A 15,281-nucleotide genomic window follows, 5' to 3' on the forward strand; every position below is an offset into this window, starting at 1 on the left:
TAGAGTATCTAGGACCAACATACTATAGATTTTTAATAGAGTATCTACGACCAACATACTATAGATTTGTAATAGAGTATCTACGACCAACAAATTATATATTTCTAATATAGTATCTACGACCAACATATTATAGATTTGTAATAGAGTATCTAGGACCAACATACTATAGATTTGTAATAGAGTATCTACGACCAACATACTATAGATTTGTAATAGAGTATCTAGGACCAACATACTATAGATTTGTAATAGAGTATCTAGGACCAACATACTATAGATTTGTAATAGAGTATCTATGACAACATACTACAGATTTGTAATAGAGTATCTACGACCAACATACTATAGATTTACAATTTATAATATAGTATCTATGACCAACATACTATAGATTTATAACACAGTATCTACAACCAACACAGAGGACATAGTTTCATTATTCTTCAAGTTTATTGCAACATCAATTCAACAATTTGATTGTAATATTGCTACTTCTTATTTGTATCTATATTATACTACTTCTATGTATATTATACTATATACTATACCGTATTATACCATATTACAACGTAATATACCATACAAGCACCGTTCCAAATATTCTACGCAATGCATTTAACATATTATACAATGATTATACAAATTATGCAGCAGCACAACTTACTATGCCAAGTCACTATTGCCACATATAATCTATTGCAGCGTGTATACATAAATTGCTATATACAAGTCCAATAATGGTTGTGTCACGTGGTGTAACAGCGTTTAACTGCCGTGTCTAATCCTCGGATGCTTCAATTTGTCACATCGTCTCGGGACATTATTATAAATCAATATCTATCTTCGTGATACGTACAGTTAGGGTACGTAGTAGTATTAAATTCACCACCACGTAAAGGAAAATGGATCGACACGACTTACGGATCCGTTCAAAGCGTGTTGAAACCCCCCCCCCCCCCCACATTTTCTTTCTATGCATGGCGAAGCCAGCCAGGAAATAATAGTTTTTACGCGGCAGCTTCTGTGTAGCAGCGAAAATTTTCAATTTGCGTTCGTACGCAGCTGTCTAGATGGGAGAGTGATGGGGGAAGAAATAAAATCGTCGAAATTAAAAGCAGCCTCTGTTTCTCTCTACGATCTTTACGTTTCTCCCGGGGGCGTGGGGGGAAGGGGGGGGGGGAGAGGAGAAGAGAGGGAGGGAAAAGCAAGATATTGCGTTTCTGAGTGAGCTGTACGTTGCTCGTACGAAAAGTGCAATTAAGTTTATCGATTGTATGCATGCATTTGCGATCAGCAAACGGAACGCTGGCTGGTTCGTGTTGTTTTTAATATTGGCGCAATTACTCGGCACGTGTTTCATATTGCAATAATCGTGATGAACGTCTTGGTCTTGCGTTAGGTCCCCGGAGAAAGCGAAAGTTTCACATGCATGTGACATATAACTAGGAGGTGACTAACGTATGTACGTGTTATCTTCTTATTATCACAGTATCACTGTATTATCTTCTTTTGCCATTAATTGCACGTGTTTAGGAACCTATGTTCCTCATCTACGTAAAAACTTGCATTTTAAATATTGTCGCAGTAATAATTTCTGGAATTCGCGAGGCACGATGTTTATTTATTTATTGAACGATAAACTATTATATTTGTTGGCGATACTATCGAGTTTTTCTACCTTCTTTTCTCTGCCGTACCCCTTGATCAGGCTCTTCATTTATGAGCACTGATAACTGTTGCATCGATTATACGAGACGATATTTATTATTAAATAATAAACATTCTATTTATTATATTTTACGTACTAAATGTTTAATAGATGGTTCCCAATCAGCGGTTCTCAACCTGTGGTACCGCGTATCTCTGGGAATCAGTTGGGGGCTACGTGAAAAACAATATTGATAATGGCAGAAAGAAAGGAGTTAAAGCAAAAACACAAAAACAAAGTTAAACAGAGTTTCGACTTGCTTTAAACTTACGCTGTTTTTCTGTTGGTCCTGACGTTGCGTTAGACTGCTGTTATAAAAAATTAAGATGTAAAATTCGTTATAGAAAAGTAAAATGTAAAATTAAAAGTTAAAAGCCTACAAATGTCAATTTAGTTGATCTGAGTCGTTTAATTGTTTAACTGACCTGAGAAAATTAAAAGGGAAAAACTTTTTTGAAGAACTTTTTGCAAGTTTGATGAGAGGAGGAGGTACTCACAAATGAAGAGCCTAATCAGAGGGTACGGGAGAGAAAAATGGTTGGAAACCGTTATTATTATATTATTATTAATAATAATAATAATAATTATTATTATATTATATTAATAATAATTATTATTATATTATATTAATAATAATTATTATTATATTATATTATTACAGTTACTATTATCACATTATTATTAATAATTATTACATACTATTGTTATCAAACAATAAATATCATGTTTGTTTGACACCATGGACGTTAAAGTTTTTCGATATCGATGAAGAGCCTAATCAGAGGGTAGGGGAGAGAAAAATGGTTGGGAACCGTTATTATTATATTATTATTAATAATAATAATAATTATTATTATTACATTATTATATTATATTATTATAAATAATAATTATTATTATTATATTATTATATTATATTATTATAAATAATAATAATAATAATAATTATATTATATTATTACAGTTACTATTATCACATTATTAATAATTATTATATACTATTATTATTAAATAATAAATATCATGTTTGTTTGACACCATCGATGAAGAGCCTAATCAGAGGATACGGGAGAGAAAAATGGTTGGGAACCGTTATTATTATATTATTATTAATAATAATAATTATTATTATATTATTATTAATTATTATTGTTATGTTATTATTAATAATAATAATAATAATTATTGTATTATTACAATTACTATTATCATATTATTATTAATAATTAGTATATACTATTATTATTAAACAATAAACATCATGTTTGTTTGACACCATCGACGTTAAAGTTTTTCCACATCGATTCTACAGCGATATACGTATAATCAGATGCTTAGTATAATTATTTTTTTTTCGGACCATCCTCTGAGAAAGACACAAAAGGACAGTTTGCACCACGGGGAAACTCGGTGGCGGTACAGATTGCAAAAATCTTGGGTAACTAAAGTCTCCATTATCGTCTCGCAGAGTTGAGCAGAATAATGTGAATGGATCGTTCGTGCCGCGACCGTTTCGTGTTTCGAAATTCTTGCGAATACGTGCATACGTATGCATACGTGAAAAGTTTTCATCCGTCGTGCATTACGCTACCACTGACTTTCCATTACGTCACGGTCCTGTCCACATTTCTACAGTACATCACGGAACATTTTCATTAAACGAGAACACGAACGAAAACGTATAGATAATTGAAGAATAATCACTCAGTAGCGTGAAAAATATTCTGTTACGCTCGTCACTTTGTCGTTTGTCTTGGAGGAGCGCGAACGATTCAAGACGAAGCTTCGCCCGAAGACATTTCATACCCGGCTGCATAAATTCAACCGAAGCATCTATTACCTTGTTAGTTCGATTGTTGCCAGCCCCCCATTATCGTTCATTCGCACTTCTCAACGATTTGTCTTACCATTTGAGAATGCGTTGAATTTATTATTTGTTTCGTGGACGAGGCGATGCGAGAAAATAGCGAGATGACACTTGCGCTCTGAGGAACGAACTAGCCGTGATTCTAAAGTTGCTTGCATTGTTTTCTATTCTTTTTTTAGTTGGAATGACGACCGGGGTCGACAATCTGGCGTACGACGCTGCGGACAACACGGTGAGTGAACGTCAATAAAACTAATATTCTCGGAGAAGTAATAGGACTATTCCTATTTCTTCCTCGCGTCAACAAAGTTAAAACAGTTTCGAAATGTCGAAAATGTACTACTGTGCATTTTCTGTGAACATTGACAATTGAATTATTAGTCTGTTGTGGCTAGTTGCAAGAGTTTAGGTGAAAGTTTCTGCGGGCAAGCATCGTTTGGCTAGCTTTCGTTGATCGACTACAATTTTCGAGAATTTTTTTAAATAACATAGCAACATCTTCGATAGTGCTTTGCAATACATTGTTATTCGCTGTTATTGCATTAAGTGCACGGAGGAAAGACGTAAACGATGTATTTTTGAATAAATTCAAGATCAATCGTGTTAGATTACTTTAGGGTAACAAAAAAAAAAAAAAAAAAAAGAGAACATTCGACGTTGTTTTCAACTATATTTAACATCACTTTAATACAGGGTGAGCCAAAAGTTTCTTTGCACCTATTTTTGTAACCACTTGCGCTGATATACCGATTGCGGACCGTAACGAGTGACCAAACCGTCAACAATAATTCGTCGCTTTCTCTTTGAACTCGTCGGTGTGACGTCACTGGATAGAAAAATCATTGAGAAGTAATAAATTTATTATTTGTTTTGCCTATTTTGTTTTCACTTAAATATATTTACTTAAAATATTATTATATTTATATTATAATAATAAGTATATATCTACTTGGATATATTTTATATGTATTTATTTATTTAATTATATTACTTAAGTATATATTTACTTAAATATATTATTATATTAAGTATTTATTTACTTAAATACAATATTATTGTATTAAGTATTTATTCACTTAAATATAATATTATTATATTAAGTATATATTTACTTAAATATATTTTATGAGTATTTATTTGTTTAATTATATTACTTAAGTATATATTTACTTAAATATATTATTATATTTATATTATTATATTAAGTATATATTTACTTAAATACAATATTATTATATTAAGTATATATTTACTTAAATATAATATTATTATATTAAGTATATATTTACTTAAATATATTTTATAAGTATTTATTTATTTAATTATATTACTTAAGTATATATTTATTTAAATATAATATTATTATATTTACTTAAATATATTTTATGAGTATTTATTTACTTAATTATATTACTTAAGTATATATTTACTTAAATATAATATTATTATTTTAAGTATTTAATATTTAAAATATTACAATTTTGGAGAAAAAATTCTCAACGTGCGTAGCACGTCATTCCAGCATAAGAGGTTAACCAGTTGCTCTGACAACCGATTGCGGACCATAACGAGTGACCGAACCGTATACAATAATTCGTCGCTTTCTTTTTGAACTCGTCGGTATCACTGGATAGAAATCATTGAGAATTAATAAATTTATTATTTGTTTTGTCTGGGTTATGCTGAAATATACTTAGAACTGAGGAAATATTGCAATTTTGGGACAAAATGATTCTCGACGTGCGCGGCGTAAGAGGTTAACCACCTGCGCTTGCGGACCATAACGAGTGACCAAACCGTACTCAATAATTCGTCGCCTTCCTTTTGAACTCGTCGGTGTGACATCACTGGATAGAAATCGTTGAGAAGTAATAAATTTATTATTTTTTTTGCCTATTTAAATATACTTAAAACTGAGAAATATATTACAATTTTAGAACAAAAGAATTCTCGACGTGCGTGGCAAGAGGTTAATAAACCATCAAGGCACAAGAAAAGACCAATTTTATTAATTATTTCCAATTAAATTTAAAGTTCAAACGTAATGACTTGTTTACTATGTTTTAAAAATTTGTAAAAAAAGAAATTACGGACTCGTCACATAGATAGGAAGTGACTTTTGTCCCACCCTGTACATACAGACAGAAATATGCACAACAATGGAACATACGATGGAACATACATATTTTTTTTGCGTTTGAATTTTTTTTTTTTTTTTTAAACAAGTATAGAATTTAAGAAAATATATACACGCTTGTGCAAATTCGAACGAGGATCGGATGTAAATTTTTTGCGCAAGATAAAATGGGGAAATGGGTATAAGATATTGCAGTTGCTTATTCCCGCGGGATAGCCGATGAAAGGGCGCCGCGACGAGGTTACTTTGCCGGCGCAACTTCCGGTTTATCGACTGCGAGATTAGAGCCAACTTCACGCTGTTGTGCTCGGAATAGAAGAAAGAGGGGAGGAGAAGAAAAGAAAAAAGAAAAAAGAAAAAGAAAGAAGAAGTAACGTGTAAAAGCTGCTCCCCGTAGGCAGGTTGAAGGGAGTTTTAAAGTTGGCAACTTGGTTGAATCATTTTCACTGTAATCGCCAGAAACCACCACCCTTTGCTTCGAGTTTCAAACAGCCCCCGGTCCCCCTCCCACCGGGGAGTTATTTAATTTGCACGTTTGATCGTGAGCCTGTGTTTACGGTACGGTTTATTAGAATAGAAAATTGTTGCAAAGGGATGAATTTTCATCGCCTCATCCTCCTCCTTTCTTTCTTTTTCTTTTTTTCCTTTTTTTTTATCCCTCTTTGTGGGAAATTCCGTGGACTGTGCCTTCAGTTTCGTCGAATCGAGAAACCTTTGCTTTCACTTTGCAAAAGCGACGTGAGGGTTTTTCAAAAATTACAACTGTGGAAGTCTAATTTTTTACTGTGGAATAATAACTTTTTGAACAAACGCGTGCATGTACACAGGCTGGGCCAAAAGGACAAGTTCCTTCCCACCTGTTTCTTTTTCTCTTTTTCAACAAAATATCAAAACACGAGGAAGTATTAATTTTATTCATTTTTAAATTAAAGTTTTACTTTTAATCGGAGGTGATTTCTGACCCAACCCTGTACGCACATCTCGTAACAGCGGAATTTAAAGTTTCATTCGAACGTTCCCTGTTTATTTCGTTGTTCACTGTCTCGAATAACATTGTTTGAAAAATAACATGTTCAGAAGATGAATAATTTTAATATCAGCTACATTACAAATACGATTTTTAATTAAATTTATCAATCTCGTTGACAAAATGTGAGAAGAGTTTCATCAACAACAAGATAATTTAAATGTATCAATTTTCAATCGAGAGAAGCAAAGTCTGCCGATGTTACGTCTTTCGCAAGACGTCCGAGAAAGTCTCGGGGAAAAAGGGGACGCTGAGAAATCGAAAGATAAGAAGGGATCGACGACGATGTTTGCCGATGGAATATTGGCCGAGTGAAGGCGGTTTCGTACGGAAAGTCAGGCCGAATTCTTCGACGGCACGTGTGTATCCTGGGGAGAGCCTGGGCACAATACGTCGCGTGCAATGTAAACTCGTTCCGGTCTCGCGGAGGCCCTCTTTCATTCTCAACCGAGCTCACATCCCGATCGTGGTTTTCATTTAAAAGGGGCCCGCCCTCTCTGTGAAAGTGGTTCGCGCCATTTTTCGATACGTACCGGAAAACTGGCGAGCCTTTGTGAGAGGAAAAGGGCGAGAAGAGGTCGAGGTTGCCCTCCGTGGGAAATCTTGGTGTTATAAAACACATTGTTGACCGGATATTTTTTTCACACAGAAGCGTGATCGTCTCGTGTCACCGGCTGTTATTTCGTGATTGAGTACGAAAGTGAAACGGTCTAAATAAATTGCAATATACGTTACTTATACGGAAATTTAAATGAAACTTTGTATATCTTTTGTATATATTATAAAATAATATACAAAATAATATATAAATATATATATTATATTACAATAATAAAAACATATTATAAAATAATATATAATGTAATATATAAATATATATATAATATTATTAAAATGATATACAAAAATATACAAATATAATACAAAATAATATAAATAATATAAATGTAATACAAAATATTTTTATTATTAAAATAATATACAAAATAATATATAATATAATATATAAATATATATATTATATTATAATAACAAAAATATATTATAAAATAATATATATTATATTATAAAATATAATATATACAAATTGTAATATATTAAATATAATAAATTTATAATATATTTATAATATATTATATATTTGTACTATTATATATTTATATATTTATACTATTATATATTTATACTATATATTTAATATTACTATAAATTTAATATTGCACCAAAAAAATTACTTGCTAAATATATTTCACTTACTTAAAAAAAATTACTTAAAAAATATATTTTAGTAATTCTTTTTGGCGTGATAAAGCTGTATAGCAATCACTTGCGCGTAACACAACAGGTTTTGCAAATATATCTGGTTTCGCTGCGATTTCCTTTTGAAGAGTATACTCTACACGTTATAGTTGGATTCTTTTTTTTTTATACCAGTGCCTAGTTTTTCTAATACTGGTGGTCTTTTACTTCACCTGAAAAGGTGTATCAATTTTCTAGCACTAAAATTGCAATTAAAGCAAAATAACAACTCAAATATCAATAAAAGTAATTTTTAACTTTTTATAATAATAAAGTGAACACGGTTGAATGCGACGAAAGAAAGATCTCGCAATATCCTGCATTACCCTAAGTGTGAGAAATTAAAACAGCTAATGCAAGTCAACAATGTTAATTCCCTTTCAACCAGAGGAGGTTCTTCTTTACTTTAGCCTTATCGTTGTCAAAGAAAATCCCGTCAGGAAGAATTACTATTACAATCTGTCAGTCTTCGAATTTGCATCAGAAAAAGAAAGAAAGCGTTTTACCGAGAAGCTATTAATCGCTTATTCGCTGGCTCATTGCAATTATGATCGGTTTGCGGAGCGTGCGCGAGGCTGGTAATCGTTCATTTCCGTAGTTGCGGTGCCTGTGGTTGACGCGGGCTCGTTCGATCGAATTGCAATTTCCAGATGCAGTTTGCACGCTGCATTGCAACGCTGATCGAAAAACAGCTGTTGGAAAATCAACGACTGGCGAGTTTGCCATAATTCGGTTTCCGCTAATCGACGGATTTCAGAAAACAGACAACGTAGTTAGGAAGTCTGTTTGTCGCTTTCGTCGAACGTTGTTTCCATTGTTCGAAATCACAACTCGTTGCCTTTGAATTACGAAAATTGTACGAACGTTGGACGACATTCTGATAATTCTTAATAATTCTTAATAATCCTTAATAATTCTGATATTCTTATTTTCTTTCTGATTGTTAATACTTATTTTTCTGATAATTCTTACTTTCTTTCTGATTATTAATACTTATTTCTCTGATAATTCTTACTTCCTTTCTGATTATTAATACTTATTTCTCTGATAATTCTTACTTCCTTTCTGATTATTAATACTTATTTCTCTGATAATTCTTACTTCCTTTCTGATTATTAATACTTATTTCTCTGATAATTCTTACTTCCTTTCTGATTATTAATACTTATTTCTCTGATAATTCTTACTTCCTTTCTGATTATTAATACTTATTTCTCTGATAATTCTTACTTCCTTTCTGATTATTAATACTTATTTCTCAGATAATTCTTACTTCCTTTCTGATTATTAATACTTATTTCTCTGATAATTCTTACTTCCTTTCTGATTATTAATACTTATTTCTCTGATAATTCTTACTTCCTTTCTGACTATTAATACTTATTTCTCTGATAATTCTTACTTTCATTCTGACTATTAATACTTATTTCTCTGATAATTCTTACTTTCTTTCTGACTATTAATACTTATTTCTCTGATAATTCGTATTTTCTTTCGAATTATTCATACTTATTTTAATCGAACAAAGACGATCCACCATTAAAAAAGAAACTCACGCGCCTCACACCAAACAGATCTCCCACTCGAAACGCATCGAGCTAAATTTCCTTTGAACATGCGATATAAAACTGAACCTTGGGTGGGGGGGGGGGCGGGAAACACATACGAGGCGCATACGTTCACCGACGAGCCACAAATCACTCTCCATCTTCAATATCCCGGAACGAACGTCAAAAATACATCTCATGAAAACATATTCCCGCCATTCAATCTAACCGACTAACTCCGATAAATCCCATCAATCTTCCCTTTCCCCCGATCGCTCTGTCCGCTTAAAAGAATTAAAAAAAATTAAAAAAAAAAAAAAAAAAAAAAAAATAGAACAATAATTTTTAAATATTTCAAAAAAAAAAAAAATGAAATAAAACGTTGCTTTCACTGTTCTCCTCTTTTTGTTTCTATACTTTTGCACTAATCGTCCATTAATTATCAACAAATACACTTCGAACACAATCCTTGGATCATCGATCCTCACAAACATCCATTTCATTCGCCCATCTTGGCAGAGTTATTAACCTTCTCGTTTCGCGTGAGTCGAGCGAGAGAGGGGAGAATGTTTTTCTCTACGGTACTATTCGCTCTTATTGCCGGTGGAGGGGGAAGGGCGCGCGTGTGCCGCACCGAAACGATCTCGGTAAAAATATAAAGCGACGCAGATGTTCGCCGAAAGTGGCAAGAATTCGCAAGAAGAAGAAGTTTTCCTCTCCGGTTCGGCTTTTTCATTTACTTCTCAGTGAACTCGCGACACTTCTAATTTCTCTCCTCGGCCTGGTTTCCACGGTTTTCCTTGGCGCCGTTAGGTCGACGACCGTTTCTTTTCTTATCTTTTTTTTTTTTTTTTTACGAAGATCAGTGAAGTACACACAGCGAGGCACTTTAATGTCTCCGAGGACTGGTCTACATCCGTCGCGAATCGGGCGAACGAAGAAAAAGAAAGGGATTTCGTGTTTCACGATGAAAGAAAATATCGGCGCGTCATCTTACAATGATGTTATATATTTCAAGGATTAGAAGGGCTGTGGAAGTTTTTAATAAGTTCCAACACGCGTAGAACGTGGGACGGGAGATTTTTGAAAGAAGAGAAAACTCCAGAAGGAAGTTCTTGGAAGTGAATGTTTCAGCTTGAACGAAGTAAACAAAAGCGATGTAAAAATAGAAATTTTTAAAACATGTAACAGGAACGGATATTTGTACGTCGATATTGAAAAAGTTCTGGTAATTCAATGAATGGTATTACAATGATACTAAGTAGTTATTGTTGGACTGTGATGCAATCACTTCGTTTCTTTGTTCCTTTATGCAATCTCAAATTTCTCCAGAAGGAAATGTCATCTGAGTAGAATTCTGTTTCCGTTATTAAATACCATAACGAGTATATTTTATATTAGAAATATAAAATATTATTTTTATAAATATAAAATATTATATTTCATATTATATATATTATAAATATAAAATATTATATTTTATATTATATATATTATAAATATAAAATATTATATTTTATATTATATATATTATATATATATAATTTATATTATTTATATTATATTATATTATATAAGTATATTTTATATTATATATATTATATTATATTATATTATATTATAAGTATATTTTATATTATATATATTATTTATATTATATTATATATATTATATATATTGCTTATATTATATTATATATATTATATATATTATTTATATTATATTATATATATTATATATATTGTTTATATTATATTATATATATTATATATATTATTTATATTATATTATAAAATATTTTATATTATATTTTATATTATATTATATTATATTTCATATTATATTATACACTAGACATATTTCAGATATTTTCACAATATTTATACGCATACTGCAGATCTTAATGTTTCAAATTCTTTCCCATAAACGCATAATTCACATTTCGAACGTATCATTCGTTCGTGATGTTTATATACGTAATTCACAGTTTAAAGCTTGTTCCTCTTTGAAACGGATTTAAGAATCTACAAATGTCTAGAGTATCTAGATTTTCATTTTATTACTATATCTAGAATTTTATTTTATTTATAAAGTGTATGATTGTTGGTTTTGTAATTGCATTACGGGATGAAGTTCAATTTGAACTTTCAACAACATGATCGAAAGATCATTAGTTAATTGCAACTAATTTGCTTCAATCTAAAATCTAGAAGCTAACCGTTCGTTAGAAATAAGTTATTTGATATTATCGTGAATGTTTTAATAGCGAAGCATTTTTAAAACTGACTTTCAACGTTATAGAGCGATGATATAGAGGGTTGAAGACGTATCATCGATACTGTAAGTTATTCACGTCATCTATGACGCAATGTGACCTATACTTATTACACAGTTATTGTCATGGTGCACTCTTGTCATAAATCACTGAATATTTGTCAATGTCAAAGAAAATATTCGCCAAGGTGGATTTACGATAAAAATTTTAGAAACACAATCCGAACGAATGATTTAAACGAGTGTCTACTTCATTTTGTAAAATATTAAACATTAATATCGTAAAAGATCTGCTAAATACTTGACAAATAATTTCACCATGAAATATACAGGATCTGGCATTTACTGTTACACTGCGAATTTTTATACAAATTTATATTTTATTTATATTTTAAGGATAGAATTTCGAGAAATGCGTATAATTTATATGTAATTGATATGAACGATTATTTTATTAATTTGTATTATTTTATTATTTTACTATTTTAATTATTTTATTACTTTAATTTGTATTATTTTATTATTTTAATTTGTATTATTTTATTATTTTACTATTCTAATTATTTTATTATTTTAATTTGTATTATTTTATTATTTTACTACTTTAATTATTATTATTTTAATTTGTATTATTTTATTATTTTACTATTTTAATTATTTTATTATTTTAATTTGTATTATTTTATTATTTTACTATTTTAATTATTATTATTTTAATTTGTATTATTTTATTATTTTACTATTTTAATTATTTTATTATTTTACTATTTTAATTATTATTATTTTAATTTGTATTATTTTATTATTTTACTATTTTAATTATTTTATTATTTTACTATTTTAATTATTATTATTTTAATTTGTATTATTTTATTATTTTACTATTTTAATTATTTTATTATTTTACTATTTTAATTATTATTATTTTAATTTGTATTATTTTATTATTTTACTATTTTAATTATTTTATTATTTTAATTTGTATTATTTGTATTATTTTACTATTTTAATTATTTTATTATTTTAATTCGTATTATTTGTATTATTTGTATTATTTTATTATTTTATTATTTTATTATTTTAATTTATATTATTTGTATTATTTTATTATTTTAATTTGTATTATTTGTATTATTTTATTATTTTATTATTTTAATTTGTATTATTTGTATTATTTTATTATTTTATTATTTTAATTTGTATTATTTTATTATTTTACTGATTTGTATAACATTTAATATCATTAATATTTAACACAATAATAATAATTTAAAGGAATTATTATTTTAAAAAATCACAATCTAAGCTAATCGAAGCGTTACTACTTTAATAATAAAAAAATATAGCTCTTCTCTCGTAAAATTTTACTGCATGATATAATATATTGCATATCAGTATATATAATTTAATATAAATTTATTTATATATACATAATTTTAAATAAATATAATTTAATAAAGTTTTATAATAAAAATATATTTTAGTAACATTTAAAAATTATAATATATTAATAGTTGAAAGTAATGAAAACGTATTGTTTAAAAATAAATAAGTAAAATTAATTTTGTACCTTTTGTATCAGGGTTAATCAATTTATTTTAATAATTTTATTATCTCGAAAGTAAATGACCTAAATATATATATTATTTTTGTAAATAAATATATATTTAGAAATTAAATGTTTGTCGTACTTATATTAACATCTAGTCTTTTTTAAAAAAATGAATTGAATTTATACATAAACTCAAGCCACTTTCAAAATAAAGATCTTTTATCATTCTTTGACCAACTAATCTTCTCTGTACAAAATCTTAGCGATTTTAAATATATTAATTGCAATTTGTTTGATAAATGAAATCTAAAAATTTAGAAACAGCCAGCTTGATCCCTTTGGAAAATGGACTTATGCCACTTTCAAAATAAAGTTCAAGCGAATGCAGCTGTAATACCTTCGAGAGGAGAACATAATCTCTTCCTGACGTCAATCTGTTACGTAACGAGGAACTTGGAGCAGAAACACCATCTGCCCCTGAAACACAAAAATCTTCTTTCGAAGTTATCCACCCTCGAAAATTTCTCCGTCCCTTCATACATACGTATGAACCACATTCTTTTTACCCTTCGATTCGAATTCTACCCGAGAAGTCAGCAGCGGGTATCAAACGTACATACGAATTCGAGTTGAATTCGATATTTAAATTTCATTTCGTCGGTCTCGGACTCTGTACATAAGCATAAATATATATATCACCGAGCACACTTGAAATATATTTATTTCACACGAGTTTCTTTTGAATTCCGAAATGAATCTGAGTTTTCAATTCCATTTCATCGAACTTGGAATATTATTTGGAAATAAAAAAATATGTACTTGTACTACATTTATTTGGTAGAATTTCGTTTTAATAAGCACCAGAATGACGAAGCTGAATTAAAGCTCGATATCTGAGTTTTTATTTTATGGTTATTTCGAAAGTAAAAAATGTTTTAACGAGCTTGTTTCGAGCCTTGGGACACTGGAGTAAAATTCGATATATAAATTTCATTTCGTGTTATTTAGAAATAAAAACGTACCAGTGAGTACGCTTGTGATGTATTTATTTCACATCGCTTTGAAAGCTCTGAATAGCGCCTTCGATCGATCTGAGTTAAATTTGACATTTAAATTTCATCTGACCGATTTCAGACACTGTTTTGAAACTAAAAAATGCTTCAGCGCATAGACTTGAGACATGTTTATTTTATACACGTTTCGAACCGTACGAAACGTGTCACAGTCGATGTTTCTTGTTCTGAAAACTTTGATGACAGATTCGATTCGAACTCGCGAAGGAAAACATAATACTGAGCATTGCGACGAGGCAATCGCGATGTTAGAGTTTCGATAAATTCTGATTTCGAGGTTAGTGAAATATTTTCGAGTTTGGTCATTGAATCAAAACGTTCTTAACGGCGGTTTCAAATGGTATTGCTCATATTAATATTCGGACATTAATTATTTAAACTGATACAATTTCGTGAGACATGCATCAGCAAAGTTCATATCAAAGCTCGAAGACAGTATTCATTTTACTCTGAATAATTTACTATTCTTCATTTTACTCGCAAATATTTTTACATCGTACGGCGAATGGAAAAGCGAAGATACCTTTTTTTTATAATTAGTTAAATAATATATGAGTAATTATGATATGAATATATAAATAATTATATATGAATATATAAATAATTATATATTTTATCAAAATATATCCTTTTCAGACGTATTACTTTTGAAAAAAAAATTATTTATATGTTTACAAATAAATTATAAATTTATATATATATATTATTAAATTATTTATATATGTGTATTATTTTTATTATTAAATTATTTATATTTTTATAAATATATATATTTTTATAAATTTCTATATGTA

This window comes from Frieseomelitta varia, unplaced genomic scaffold, assembly GCF_011392965.1.
Source record: "Frieseomelitta varia isolate USP_RPSP 00005682 unplaced genomic scaffold, Fvar_1.2 scaffold_921, whole genome shotgun sequence".
NCBI lineage: Eukaryota > Metazoa > Arthropoda > Insecta > Hymenoptera > Apidae > Frieseomelitta > Frieseomelitta varia.